The sequence below is a fragment of the Trachypithecus francoisi genome, unplaced genomic scaffold, assembly GCF_009764315.1.
Source record: "Trachypithecus francoisi isolate TF-2019V2 unplaced genomic scaffold, Tfra_2.0 Lachesis_group6, whole genome shotgun sequence".
Lineage (NCBI taxonomy): Eukaryota > Metazoa > Chordata > Mammalia > Primates > Cercopithecidae > Trachypithecus > Trachypithecus francoisi.
Genome location: NW_022681471.1, coordinates 123,803,848 through 123,816,234, shown reverse-complemented (window position 1 = coordinate 123,816,234; position 12,387 = coordinate 123,803,848).

Genomic DNA, 12,387 nt, shown 5'->3' with positions numbered 1-12,387 from the left:
GTAATGGGATGGCTGGGTCAAATAGTATTTCTAGTTCTAGATGCTTGAGGAATCACCACACTGTCTTTCACAATGGTTGAACTAATTTACAGTCCCACCAACAGTGTAAAAGTATTCCTATTTCTCCATATCTTCTCTAGCACCTGTTGTTTCCTGACTTTTTAATGATCGCCATTCTAACTGGTGTGAGATGGTATCTCATTGTGGTTTTGATTTGCATTTCTCTGATGGCCAGTGATGATCAGCATTGCACACTTTCAACAACCAGATCTCATGAGAACGCAACTCACTATCACCAGAACAGCAAGGGGGAAATTCACTGCCATGATTTAATCACCTCCCACTTGGCTCCTTCTTCAACACGTGGGGATTACAATTTGACATGAGATTTGGGTGGTGGAGACACAGAGCCAAACCATATCAGGGTTCTTATTTTCCATTTCACTGAGGGCAACAGAAGACTTTGTCCTTATCATTTCAGCACTGTACCTGTGCTATATACTCTCCCTTCCAGTCTTTCTTTCTAGAAGAGCTAGTCACACTCCAATCCAGTGGTTCTCATTATCTTTTAAATCTCGGTGCATCTGTAGCTGTCTGTCTTTATATTCCTAATAGTATTGATGTTTTCTTTTGTTTTGTTTTCTCCTTCTCTATTTTATGAGTTTTGTCAGTTGCTCATCACTACTGTTAGTCTTTTAAAGTAAATAACTTGACTTTTATTTTAATCTACTTTCTTATATCTTTTCATTTATGTTCTTAACTTTATTATTCTCATCCCTCTACACTGTTCAAGTGTATTCAGTGTTTCTTTTCTGATGTCTTAATGTGGAAGTTTAATTTATTTTTACCCTTCTTTTCTAATAGAAGCATTTGAATCTATAAACTTCCTGTCAAATACCACTGATATGGTTTGGCTGTATCCCTACCCATATCTCATCTTGAATTGTAGCTCCTATAATCCCCACATGTCATGGGAGGGACCCAGTGGGAGATAATTGAATCATGGGGGCAGGTTTTCCCATGCTGTTCACATGAACGTGAGTAAGTCTCATGAGATTTGATGGTTTTATAAATGGGAGTTCGCCTGTACATGTTCTCTCTCGCCTGCCACCATATAAGACACACCTTTGCTCTTCCTTCACCTTCTGCCATGATTGTGAGGCTTCCCCAGCCATGTGGAACTGTGAGTCCATTAAACCTCCTTTTCTTTATAAATTACCCAATCTCGCATATGTCTTCATTAGCAGTGTAAGAACAGACTAATACAACCACTTTAGTTGCACCCCCAAAATTTGATTGTAGCATTTTTTATTTTTAGAGACAGGGTCTCACTATGTTGTTGCCCAGGCTGGCATCAAACTCCTAGACTCAAGCAATCTTCCTGCCTAAGCCTCCCAAGTAGGTGGGACTACAGGTGCATGCTACCCTGCCCAGTATTATTTTTAATATTTTTAAATTATAAGTGTTTTCTAATTTCTAATGTTATCTGTTCTGTGAACTACATATTTTTTAATTTGCTTTTTTTCTTAATTTCCAAAAGTATGAGGTATGTTTTGCTTTCCATTGTTTTGTTTGTTCTTATTTTCTAGTGTAGTTGTGATCAGAGGGGATGAACTGTATGCTAATGTTTTTTTCTTGACATTTTTGAGATTATTTGAGGTTCTGCTCTATAGTCAGATTTTGTAAAGTTCCAGGTGCGTTTGAAAAACATATTATGTATTCTCCAGTTATTTGTTTTATATTTTATATAAAACTCTTTTTTTTTTTTTTTTTTTTTTTTTTTGAGACGGAGTCTCGCTCTTTCGCCCAGGCTGGAGTGCAGTGGCCGGATCTCAGCTCACTGCAAGCTCCGCCTCCCGGGTTCCCGCCATTCTCCTGCCTCAGCCTCCAAGTAGCTGGGACTACAGGCGCCCGCCACCTCGCCCGGCTAGTTTTTTTTTTTTTTTTGTATTTTTTTAGTAGAGACAGGGTTTCACCGTGTTAGCCAGGATGGTCTCGATCTCCTGACCTCGTGATCCGCCCGTCTCGGCCTCCCAAAGTGCTGGGATTACAGGCTTGAGCCACCGCGCCCGGCTCTTAGTGATATATTTTGCCTTAAAGTATGTTTTGTCTAATAGTACCACAAATATACCAACTTCCTTTTGATTAATATTTATCTGGTATGACTTTTCCAGTCATTTTACTTTCAATATTCCTGTGCTCCTTTGTTTCAGTTTTTTTCTCATAAACGATACAATTTACAAGAAGTTTTTGTTAAAAAACATTCAGGCTATGATCATCACTTTTGAACTAGAGAGTTTTGTGGCAATTTTTGTGATTACAAAACTGCTTGGTTTCATTTTTTTCCATCTTATTTTATGTCTTGCCTTAGTTCCAGTTTTTGTTTTTCTTTTCCCTCTTCCCTCTTCTTTATTCCTGCTGTCCTTTGGGTTGCTTAAGACTTCTCCCTATTTTATTTTTCTCCTCTCCTAGGGTCTGATGCCTGTTCCTGCCAGATTGCTGGGCACTGCCCTGGAGTGTGATGAGGCATTAGGGATCTACACATAGGCCACTGTTTCTCTTTCCTTAAGTTTTCCCCCAGCAGGTCTGGGGTATGTCTGATTGAACAGTTGCTCTTATCTGCATGACAGTAATTCTAGGTAGATGGAGAAATATCTGAATTCAATTCATTTCATTCAGATGGATAGGTAGTCCCAATCTAGTCTCTTTTTTTGAGGATATTACATCTGCCATGAATGTTATCCGCTAGTATATTCCCTAGACTTTTCAGCAGGCAAAGCCTATTTTATGTTAGTAGTTTTGTTAAACTGATGAAGCAAAAGTATTTCCTAATTGTATAGACTCAGTAAATGTCGATTGCTTTCATGGGGTACAGAAGTGTAAGAAGTCTCTACTCCTGCTCTTCACCAATGGAAACTCCATTTGAGAAGAGCATTTCATGCCCAAAACAACAGCGAACAAGAGAAAGGTCAAGGATTAAGTATGATTAAGGGCTAAACTAGTGGTAGAAGACTGTACTGTAGATGTTCAGAAAAGGGTGAGACTTGAGATTTTGCATTTCTACAAGGTGATGCTGATGCTGGGGATGCCGGTTCAAAGACCACAGTCTAAGTGGCAAGGTAAACGATTATTAGTTCTCTGAGGCAGAGACTATGTTTCATTCACCTTTGCATTCCCAAAACCTAGAGCACTGCTTAGCACATAGTGGGCTCCATAAACGCAAAATGAACTTACAAATGAATGAGGATTAAGGATAAAGAATATCATTCCAGGTGAAGGATATATTTAGAAGGACAATGGGAAAGGACAATGTTGATGTCTGAAGGACAAAGTATTAGTCTGGTAGGTGTAGAGAACTGGGTCGATTAGGAATAAATTATGATGCTCCATGAAAACCAAGCCTAGAATTTTATATTTCAAAAGTCTTAAAATATAGAATCAGTAGGGACTTTGGACAGAGGACAAGAGAGATGAGATATAGATTTTAAAGAGACGAATTCTAAAGAGAATTTTTCATTAAAGCATAAAACTTATAGATATTTTTCTACAAATAACTGCAATAATTACATACCAAATACTGATCTTATTTGATTACAGGATTTCTATAGGATGAGTGCTCAGAAACTCATACTTTTTAATATGTCTGCAGCTCTGGTCTAAACATACTGTAGCCCTATGCTCTCTTACTTTTAGAATCTCTCTTCCACATTATATAAAATATACTAGTCTGGACTCAGTAGCTCATGCCTGTAATCCCAGCACTTTGGGAGGCCGAGGTGGGTGGATCACCTGAGGTCTGGAGTTCGAGACCAGCCTGGCCAACATGTGAAACCCCATCTCTACTAAAAATACAAAAATTAGCCGGGTGTAGTGGCACATGCCTGTGGTCCCAACTACTAGGGAGGCTGAGGCAGGAGAATCACTTGAACCCAGGAGGCAGACAAGATCACACCACTGCACTCCAGCCTGGGCAACACAGTGAGACTCCATCTCAAAGAAATAAAAATAAATACATAAATAAATAAAACATATTAAAACAAACCCCGATCCCACAGGAAGCATAATTCATTATTGTAAAGAAAAAAAGTTCAGGATTTTATAATTGTGTTTTATGATATTTGGCTACAAGTAACTTTTATGAATTGGTTATAATTTCTCAGCAGTTACTATGTATATACACCAACTCTCACGAAGTGACAAAATATGACTTATATATGGTTTTAAATGTAGTGAAATGTTTATAGATACTAAATTTATTAATTAGGGAAGTTGATATAATGTTAGGCTTTGTATACATTTAATTAAACATTTATTTACATTTTACAGTTCTCGCTTTGTATTTTTAAGCCCATAAATTTGATTTCAAGTCTTGAAGATTTTTAAGTCCCTGAAAAGCACCAAAGCCTTGATCACATGCTCACAGCGCTTAATGGGCATCTCCTACCTCCATTTCCTGCCTCCTCTGATCCTGCATCAGGAATATAACCAATTACTTTTATAACCTTAGGAACAATGAGCAAATATGATCACTATATTGTGGAAGAAGAAATCAGTCTAATGTGATATTGCTATAATAGTGAATGTGCCATTTTGGAACCAAAACATCAAGTAGGAAGTTGCTTCTCATTTCTGCAGTGTTGGTATACCCACTTTCATTGGAAATGATCTTTGCTGCCCAAGTTCTGTCTGCTGTAAGACTTCTTAATTCAGACACTAATTGATGTGATTTTTTTAAAAAAGTTACTTAAAGTATGAAGCAAAACAAGCTATTATTAAGCCTAATCTGGTCTATGGAATTCATCAGTTCTTAATAATCTGTACCACACAATGTGTGCTAAAGGTTGAGACTTCCAAATGGTGAAACAGTGGAAAATTGTCAAATAATTTACATTTGCCTTTAGATGTTATTTTAGTCTTTATCTTAGATATCCTGAGGACTTCACAATCCTTTAAAGTAATGGAATCATCTTGTTAAGATATTATGGTCTTCCCTAGTATGCTTTCTCTCCAAGCACCTTTCTAATATTCTAATATTGGAAAACCAAGCAACAACAGAAAACAGAGTGTGAGCTCCCTAAATGGTAAAGAACATGAAAGAAAGAAGTTTTTGAGAGCCTACTACATGCCTGACACCTTCCCTACATCCTCTCACTTAATCATCAGAGCAATTATACGTGGTCAACATTGCCATCAGGGCAAAGGAATAGTCTGAAGTCAAACAGCTGAAAAAGGCTTTAAAATCAAAGTCATGTCTTTGCACATCAACTCTGGAAATGTCTTTTTTGCAGGATGGGGGATTCATACCATCCCTGGGGCACAAGAGTAATTATGTTGACTTAATATTTTTGTTTATAGCCTCTAATAGACTAAAGTTTCCATGTATATTAACTGACTGATTCATAAAGTTGGTGGAAATGTCAATATAGTCTCAAATAATTGAAATCTGATTTTATTATTGACCTCTAATTTGACACTATGAGGTATGAATTTTGTTTCTCTTCCCCATTTTCGTAGAGTGTTCAACTTGCTTACAAAGTAAATCTGCTTGTCTTTTTCGTGTTATGAATTATTATTTGCACAATAATTTTATTTGACATCCACTAATTTATTTGCCATGAGTTAAATACATTATTGTAACATCCAAGATTTCTTAAAACAGGAGCTAGAGTTATTTTCACTCAAATAATTCCTCCTTAGAAGCATCATTTGCAAATGTCTATTTTAGGCATGCTGTTTGAACTTAATTTTGATCTGTGTATCACTAGTCTTCTATTTATAGACAGGGGATTAACATTCCCATGTTCCCTTTGACCTATTATTCTTGACATCTAATTCCTTCACTGAGAGCTAATTTGAATATAAATTAAAGTATTTAAGTTGAGCCCAAATTATTTAAGTGAGTGACGTGGTCTGTGTTCAGTAAGAATCTGAGCATTTTCTTAAGGAATTGAAAGAAACTCACAATTATACTTTGTGTATTAATAAATATCATATTAGACTTGTGTGATATATAAGAGCTGAGAAAAGCAATTCCTCTACTGGGGCAGCTAAGTAAACCTTCAAAGGGTTACCAAGTATCTTCTGAGTATGTATGAAAAGATCACGTATCAGAGGAAAGTTATATAGAAGTTATTTAACAAAGGTAGGAGGAACCTAAATACAGTAGTCTCTGCTAGTTGCCTATTCAGTACTCACTGTTTCTTCTCAGAAGGCCCACTTTCTCTATCTTGGAGTGTGGATTGGCCATGTGACACTAAGATGATCATTATAACATAAGCCAAAGGTTTCAGGAGGTTCTGAAAAACTTTTGCTCTCCTGAGAGAAGTGAACAGCTGGCATGGGATATGTCTCTTCTCACTACCTTGAAATGTGAACATGAAGTCTGAAACTCTAGCATCCAGTTTTATGGCCATTCACCAACAAGCCTGAGGGAAAAGCAAGAGTATCACAGTCATGCTAGGCTTGATATCATGGCGCCACACAAAACCAATGCTAGTAGCCATCTACCTCCTCTAGATTCTTAATGCGTGAGAACAAATCCTGACAAGACACTGTTAGCTGGTGTTCTGTTACATGCAGCTGAATACATTCCTAACACCACATTTGTGAACTTTCCTTCTATGACATTGCCATTTAAAGCATGGTCCTTGAACCAGCAGCCTCAATGTCACCTGGAAGCTTGTTAGAAATGCAGAATCTCAGGCCCAAACTTAGACTCCCTGAATCAGAAAAAATGAGATCACCAAGTGATTTGCATGCATGTTAAAATTTGAAAATCATAGTTCTAAAACATTATGGAAACAGAGAAAAATACACTCTATGTACACATATATAGAATAACAGTAATTTTCCAAACATGCAATTACTGGAAAAAAGGGGGAAATAGGGGGCTCAATTTCAAACATTTGCTTGTATATCACCTTTTATATGGCAGGCACTTATACATATATGTATTAGCTGTAGTTTATATTAATTATTTCCTTTAAACCTCAGATACGGTAAGCATTTACTTTGTCCATCAAGCACACTGCATAGGTGAGGAAGTGGGGCTTTAAAACATGAAGTGATTCCCAGAGCCATTCAGGCAGAGCTGCTTTTCAAACCCAGGTCTTGCTGACTTCAAAGCCCACCTCTTTCTGCTCTACTACATGGACTTTCTGGCTATATGTTGAAAGAAAGTGGAAAGTGAATAAGACTTTTGAAGGGAGGGAAGCTATGCTTTAATGGTGAAGGACCAAGAGAATGAACTGCTAAAGTCTGTATCTCTGGGAGGAATTTAGGAGATTAGGGAGATCAAAGTCCTGGTGGGGGCAGGAAGAAAACAAGATGGGAAAACATGCAGGAGAAGGGAGTTTACATTTTGAATGGCAAATTACAGGCACATACTTAATTCAGATGAAAAAATAAAGCTGTTAAGGATAAAGAAGCAACCAACAACATTATGAAATTGGCTTGCTTCAGAAATCCCTAGCCAGAACTCTAAACTCACACAGTTGTTTTCTGGCATGAAGTCTGGGAGATCATTTCTTATCTGAAACACTCATTTTTGTTCATATTCATAGGCAGTTCTGCTGACTGTTGTTGGCTTAGCATAGCACATCTGGTTAGGAGGCCTCATATTGGGCAAATCTGAACTGCCTAAAATGGTGGTGATTCATATAACCTGTGAAAACATGGATTAATTAATTATTAATTAGGGCATTAATTAATAAATATTAGGGCATATTTCTATTTTTCCTTTATTTAAGAATGATAATTTTCAGTGGAAGTGATCGTGAGGGAACATCTGGATCCAGTTGTAGTGGACAGTCACTGACACTGTATGGATCAAGGGCAGACCCAACATTCCCTGCCTTTTTCTGAAAAACCTGGCTCCTTCAGCAACACCATCATTAGCAAAAGCCAAAAGAGAAACTTGCCGACCTACACTGGGTAGGTGCTAACTTGTCTCGGACTTCTCACTTTTCTATTTGGATTAAAACTTTATATTCTTAGAGATCCCCCTAATTAATTTAGAAAACTAAGTTAAAGAGTTGTCCCCAGAAAAGCACCACTCAATAAATGTTTTATAAAAGTAAGAAGAGAGGAAGCCAAAAGCCTGTTCTTTCTCTAGTGCATGAGTGTTTATTAAGCAAAAAGAAATGTAACTTTCTAAATCTTTGTTTTGATAGTGTTATTTCCTTGCTTTGAAAAAATGATCAGGCCAGGCACAGTGGCTCATGCCTGTAATCCCAGCACTTTGGGAGGCCAAGGCAGGCAGATCATTTGAGGCCAGGAGTTTGAGACCAGCGTGGCCAACATGGTGAAACCCCATCTCCACTAAAATTCCAAAAATTAGCTGAATACAGTGGTGCATGCCTGTAGTCCTAGCTACTTGGGAGCCTGAGGCAGGAGAATCGCTTGAATCCCCGGGAGGCGGAGGTTGCAGTGATCCAGATCACACCACTGCACTCCAGCCTGGGTGACAGAGCAAGACTCTGTCTCAAAAAATTAAAATTAAAATTAAAATTATAAATAAAAATTTATCCCTAGCCCCAGTCATCATCTTTCTCACGATCTTATTTCATTATTTTTACCACAATTGTTATTATCTTGATCTTATTTTTATTTATTTATTTATTTATTTATTTGAGACAGAGACTTGCTCTGTTTCCAGGCTGGAGTGCAGTGACATGATCTCTGCTCACTGCAGCCTCTACCTCCTAGGCTCAAGGGATCGTCCCACCTCAACCTCCCAAGTAGCTGGGACTACAACTGTGTGCCACCACAGTGGGCTAGTTGTTTTTTTTTTTTTTTTTTAATTTTTCATAGAGATGGGGTCTCTGTGGGTAATTATATTGCCCAGGCTAGTCTCCAACTCCTGAACTCAAGCCATCCTCCTGCCTTGGCCTCCCAAAGTGCTTGGATTACAGGCATGAGTCACCACACCCGGCCTGAATGATCTTGGTAATTTGTTTTCCGGTTTATTTTCTGTCTTCCTCCCTTCTACAATGAAGGTTCCAGAGCTGCAGGGACTTTGAGTGTCTTAATCATCACTGCATTATCAGTTCCTGGGACTGTTCCTGGTACTCCATAAACACTTGGTGATGAATAAATCATCTAACAGAAAGAAAGTAAACTCCAAATTCTTCCTTATTCTCACATGCAAGACCTTCTATGGACTGAATCCAACTTCAGTTTTCCAGGCTTGCTAGTCTTCTCCTTTAGTTTTTGATGCCAGCCACATTCACCTTGTCATTGATTCCTAAATAGGGGGACTTCTTCACTGCCAAGGTTTCTTAGTGAGTGCTGATCTTCTTCCCTCTGCCCACCCAAATGCTGTCCCATGGCCTGTTGAGGTCTTCCCCTCCTTTGAAGCCACACAAATTACTCCGTCCATGTGCACTTTGTTGTCTGCACCCCTTTGGTGTCTGGAGACCCTATGTGCCCAGAAATCAACTATGATCTGCCTGCATTATCCTTCTCCTCTCATATTGCTGTATTTCATATTATAGATTTGTTATTTACATTTTTGTGTGTTTCTATTTTGTCATACTATATACACTAAGTGACTTTTTTTTTTTTTTGCCTTTGCTTCTCAAATAACAAGTTGCACAGGGATTTTCATATAATAGACTTTTAAAAGACATTAATGGAATAACAGATAGAATTCACTAATCGACACTTAGAAGTACAGTGATAAAAGCCTGAAGAGGAAGTTTCCTGTGAGCTGGAGAATGTTAAGAGAGCAATAAAAGAGGAATTGTCTTATGATTGGTGTTGCCCTATAGACCGGGGAAAGAAAATAAATTTACTTTCAAGGGGCAAGTTGAAGAATAAACACTTCTCAAAAACAACTCCCTGTGCCATGAATGGAAAAGTAGCAAAATTAATTTCCTTGAAAAATCATGCTTGATTTTCAAATGGGATGATTTTGATATTTTAAATTATCACCAGACATATCGAATTTTTGTGTATTTATTTTTTGAGACAGAGTCTCACTCTGTCACCTAGGCTGGAGTGCAGTGGCGCAATGTCAGCTCACTGCAACCTCTGCCTCCCAGGTTCAAGTAATTCTCCTTCCTCAGCCTCCTGAGTAACTGGGATTACAGGCATCCACCACCACGCCCGGCTAATTTTTGTATTTTCAGGAGAGATGGGGTTTCACCACGTGGGCCAGGCTGGTCTCAAACTCCTGACCTCAAGTGATCTGCCCGCCTGAGCCTCCCAAAGTGCTGGAATTACAGGCATGTGCCACCGTGCCTGGCCAGACATATTTTAAAAGTCATACATTCCATGTTTGGTCCTCAAGACCTCCCAGGGTATAATACATGCAAAACAATGAACAGACACAGGATTGGCAAAGATTCACCTATGATCATCTCCCTCACTGCCTCATTGGGAAATGTATTTTATTACAGATAACAGTCTCAGAAACCAGTTTTCGCTTGGACAAATAATTAATAGGTACCTAACAAATAACTGATTGTTCTTCCTGGCATATTGTCTAATTAATGCTTGCCCCCACATTTTGTCCTTTTCTGCACAGCAGGATACAATTTCTAAATGTGTAAATGATCACAAAGTCAGTACTTTTAATAAGATGAATAGAAAGAGTCTCATATGCTGATTTATAATCTCTTGGCTTGTTTTCAAAAGTTGACGTGTATATCTCAACCTCACTGCAATGCACAAATGCATGCAAAACTGTTCCCCTTGTTTAAAAAATCCTGGATTTAAAAAAATTGCTTGTTATAGTAACTGCTTAATTTACTGCATCTGATCAATGACCCAGTTCAGGCCCACCACTCCCACACTTATTGGGGACAGCTGAGGCACAACCAGCCACACAATGCTAAACTGAGCTGCTGCTGGGAGTCCAGGCTTAACCCTACAGCAAGCTTGCAAACTTCACATGTAAGTATAGTCTGTATATAAAGGAAACTCTGGCCAGAGACGACATTTGATCCCACAGTTCATCAAGTCTATGTACGACATTTCACATACCACCCAATAGATGTAATGACAAGATAATATTAACAGCAACCACTTTCCTGGATCACTCCCGCGCCACAGACACCACTCCAATACAACGACCATACATTGCATTAATACCCCAAACCTATTCTCAATTTGTTAAATATGGTGTAAGCTCACAGTTAGGAGGATGCAAATCTAGTTGAGCCAAAGAGTCGCTGCAGCTCTGGTAGCCAAAGTGGAGGGCCACCTCAGGGCTTTCCAGTACCCACAGCTGTGGCTCAGACAGCTGCAGCCAGGAGCTAGTGAGGTGGGACAGCTAATGCGGGAAGTAGAAGTCAGCTGGCCCAACTTGGGGAGGTATCTCTCTCAGCATCTCAGCTTTGGGACTCTGTCACCAACTCTTCCTAGCCCAAGCTGCTGCCTAAACCAGGCATGTTGAAGGGTGAACAGTGGCTGCCACAAGGCCAAGGCCAAGAGATTGCTGAGAGTCCCACTCCCCTACCTGAGCCCCTAGGCCTGTGACAAGCCACACTGTCCTCCAGAACCCATCTAGCTCTAGGCAAAATGTCTTAGGCTTCTGACTGAGGAGTCCACCAGGGTATGAGTAGTAAAAGCTAGGATCTGGGCTTTCCAGAGGGCAGAGCCTCTTTCTTTCTAGTCCCCCAGCCTCTTCCTCTGCTTGAAAGTGACTGTTTGTTGCAAACACACAGGTTGTTGTCCATAAGTTCTCAGCCAGTCTCTGGTAATTAGGTTTGAAAACATGAGGTAGAAGCGTCCCCTCGCATGGATGTTGTGCCTGGCTGGCTAGAGTCACCCTCCGGCAGGTGAACAGAAGCCAGTCCTTTTCCTGACTCCTGGCCAGTTGTGCCATATACCAAGACTCTTCAAAACCTACTCCCTCAAGCTCTGCTCCAGGAAGAACAGGACCTGGAGTGGAAGTGGGGAGCACCACTGTCTTTTCACACCCTTTGAGTGCCTTCTGGCCACCAGTCTTTCCTTCGTCTACACTTCCACTTGAAGTCCTCCTGCACCCAGTTGGACTACAGACTTTAGAGTTCACAGGCAGGTTCACCCTGGGATCCTGCCTAGCAAGTGTAATCTCTTACACTAATCAGCATGACCTGGAAGCTCCTGGGTGGATCTGAGTAACAGATTTCCTCCTGGCCCAAAGGCCAGGCTTTTTTTTTTTTTGTCTTCTTCACAGCTTTCAGGTGAGTGCTGGATTTGCAGAGAGTAACCAGGCCCTCAAACCTATGGAGATACATTTTCCTGGTGGTGCATCCACTCGTCTCCTGGGGAGATAAAAGAGATGGCTTGTTCTGCTTCTTTTTTGTTTTTGTTTTGAGATGGAGTTTTGTTCTTGTTGCCCAGGCTGGAGTGCAATGGTGCGATCTCGGCTCACCGCAACCTCTGCCTCCCGGGTTCAAG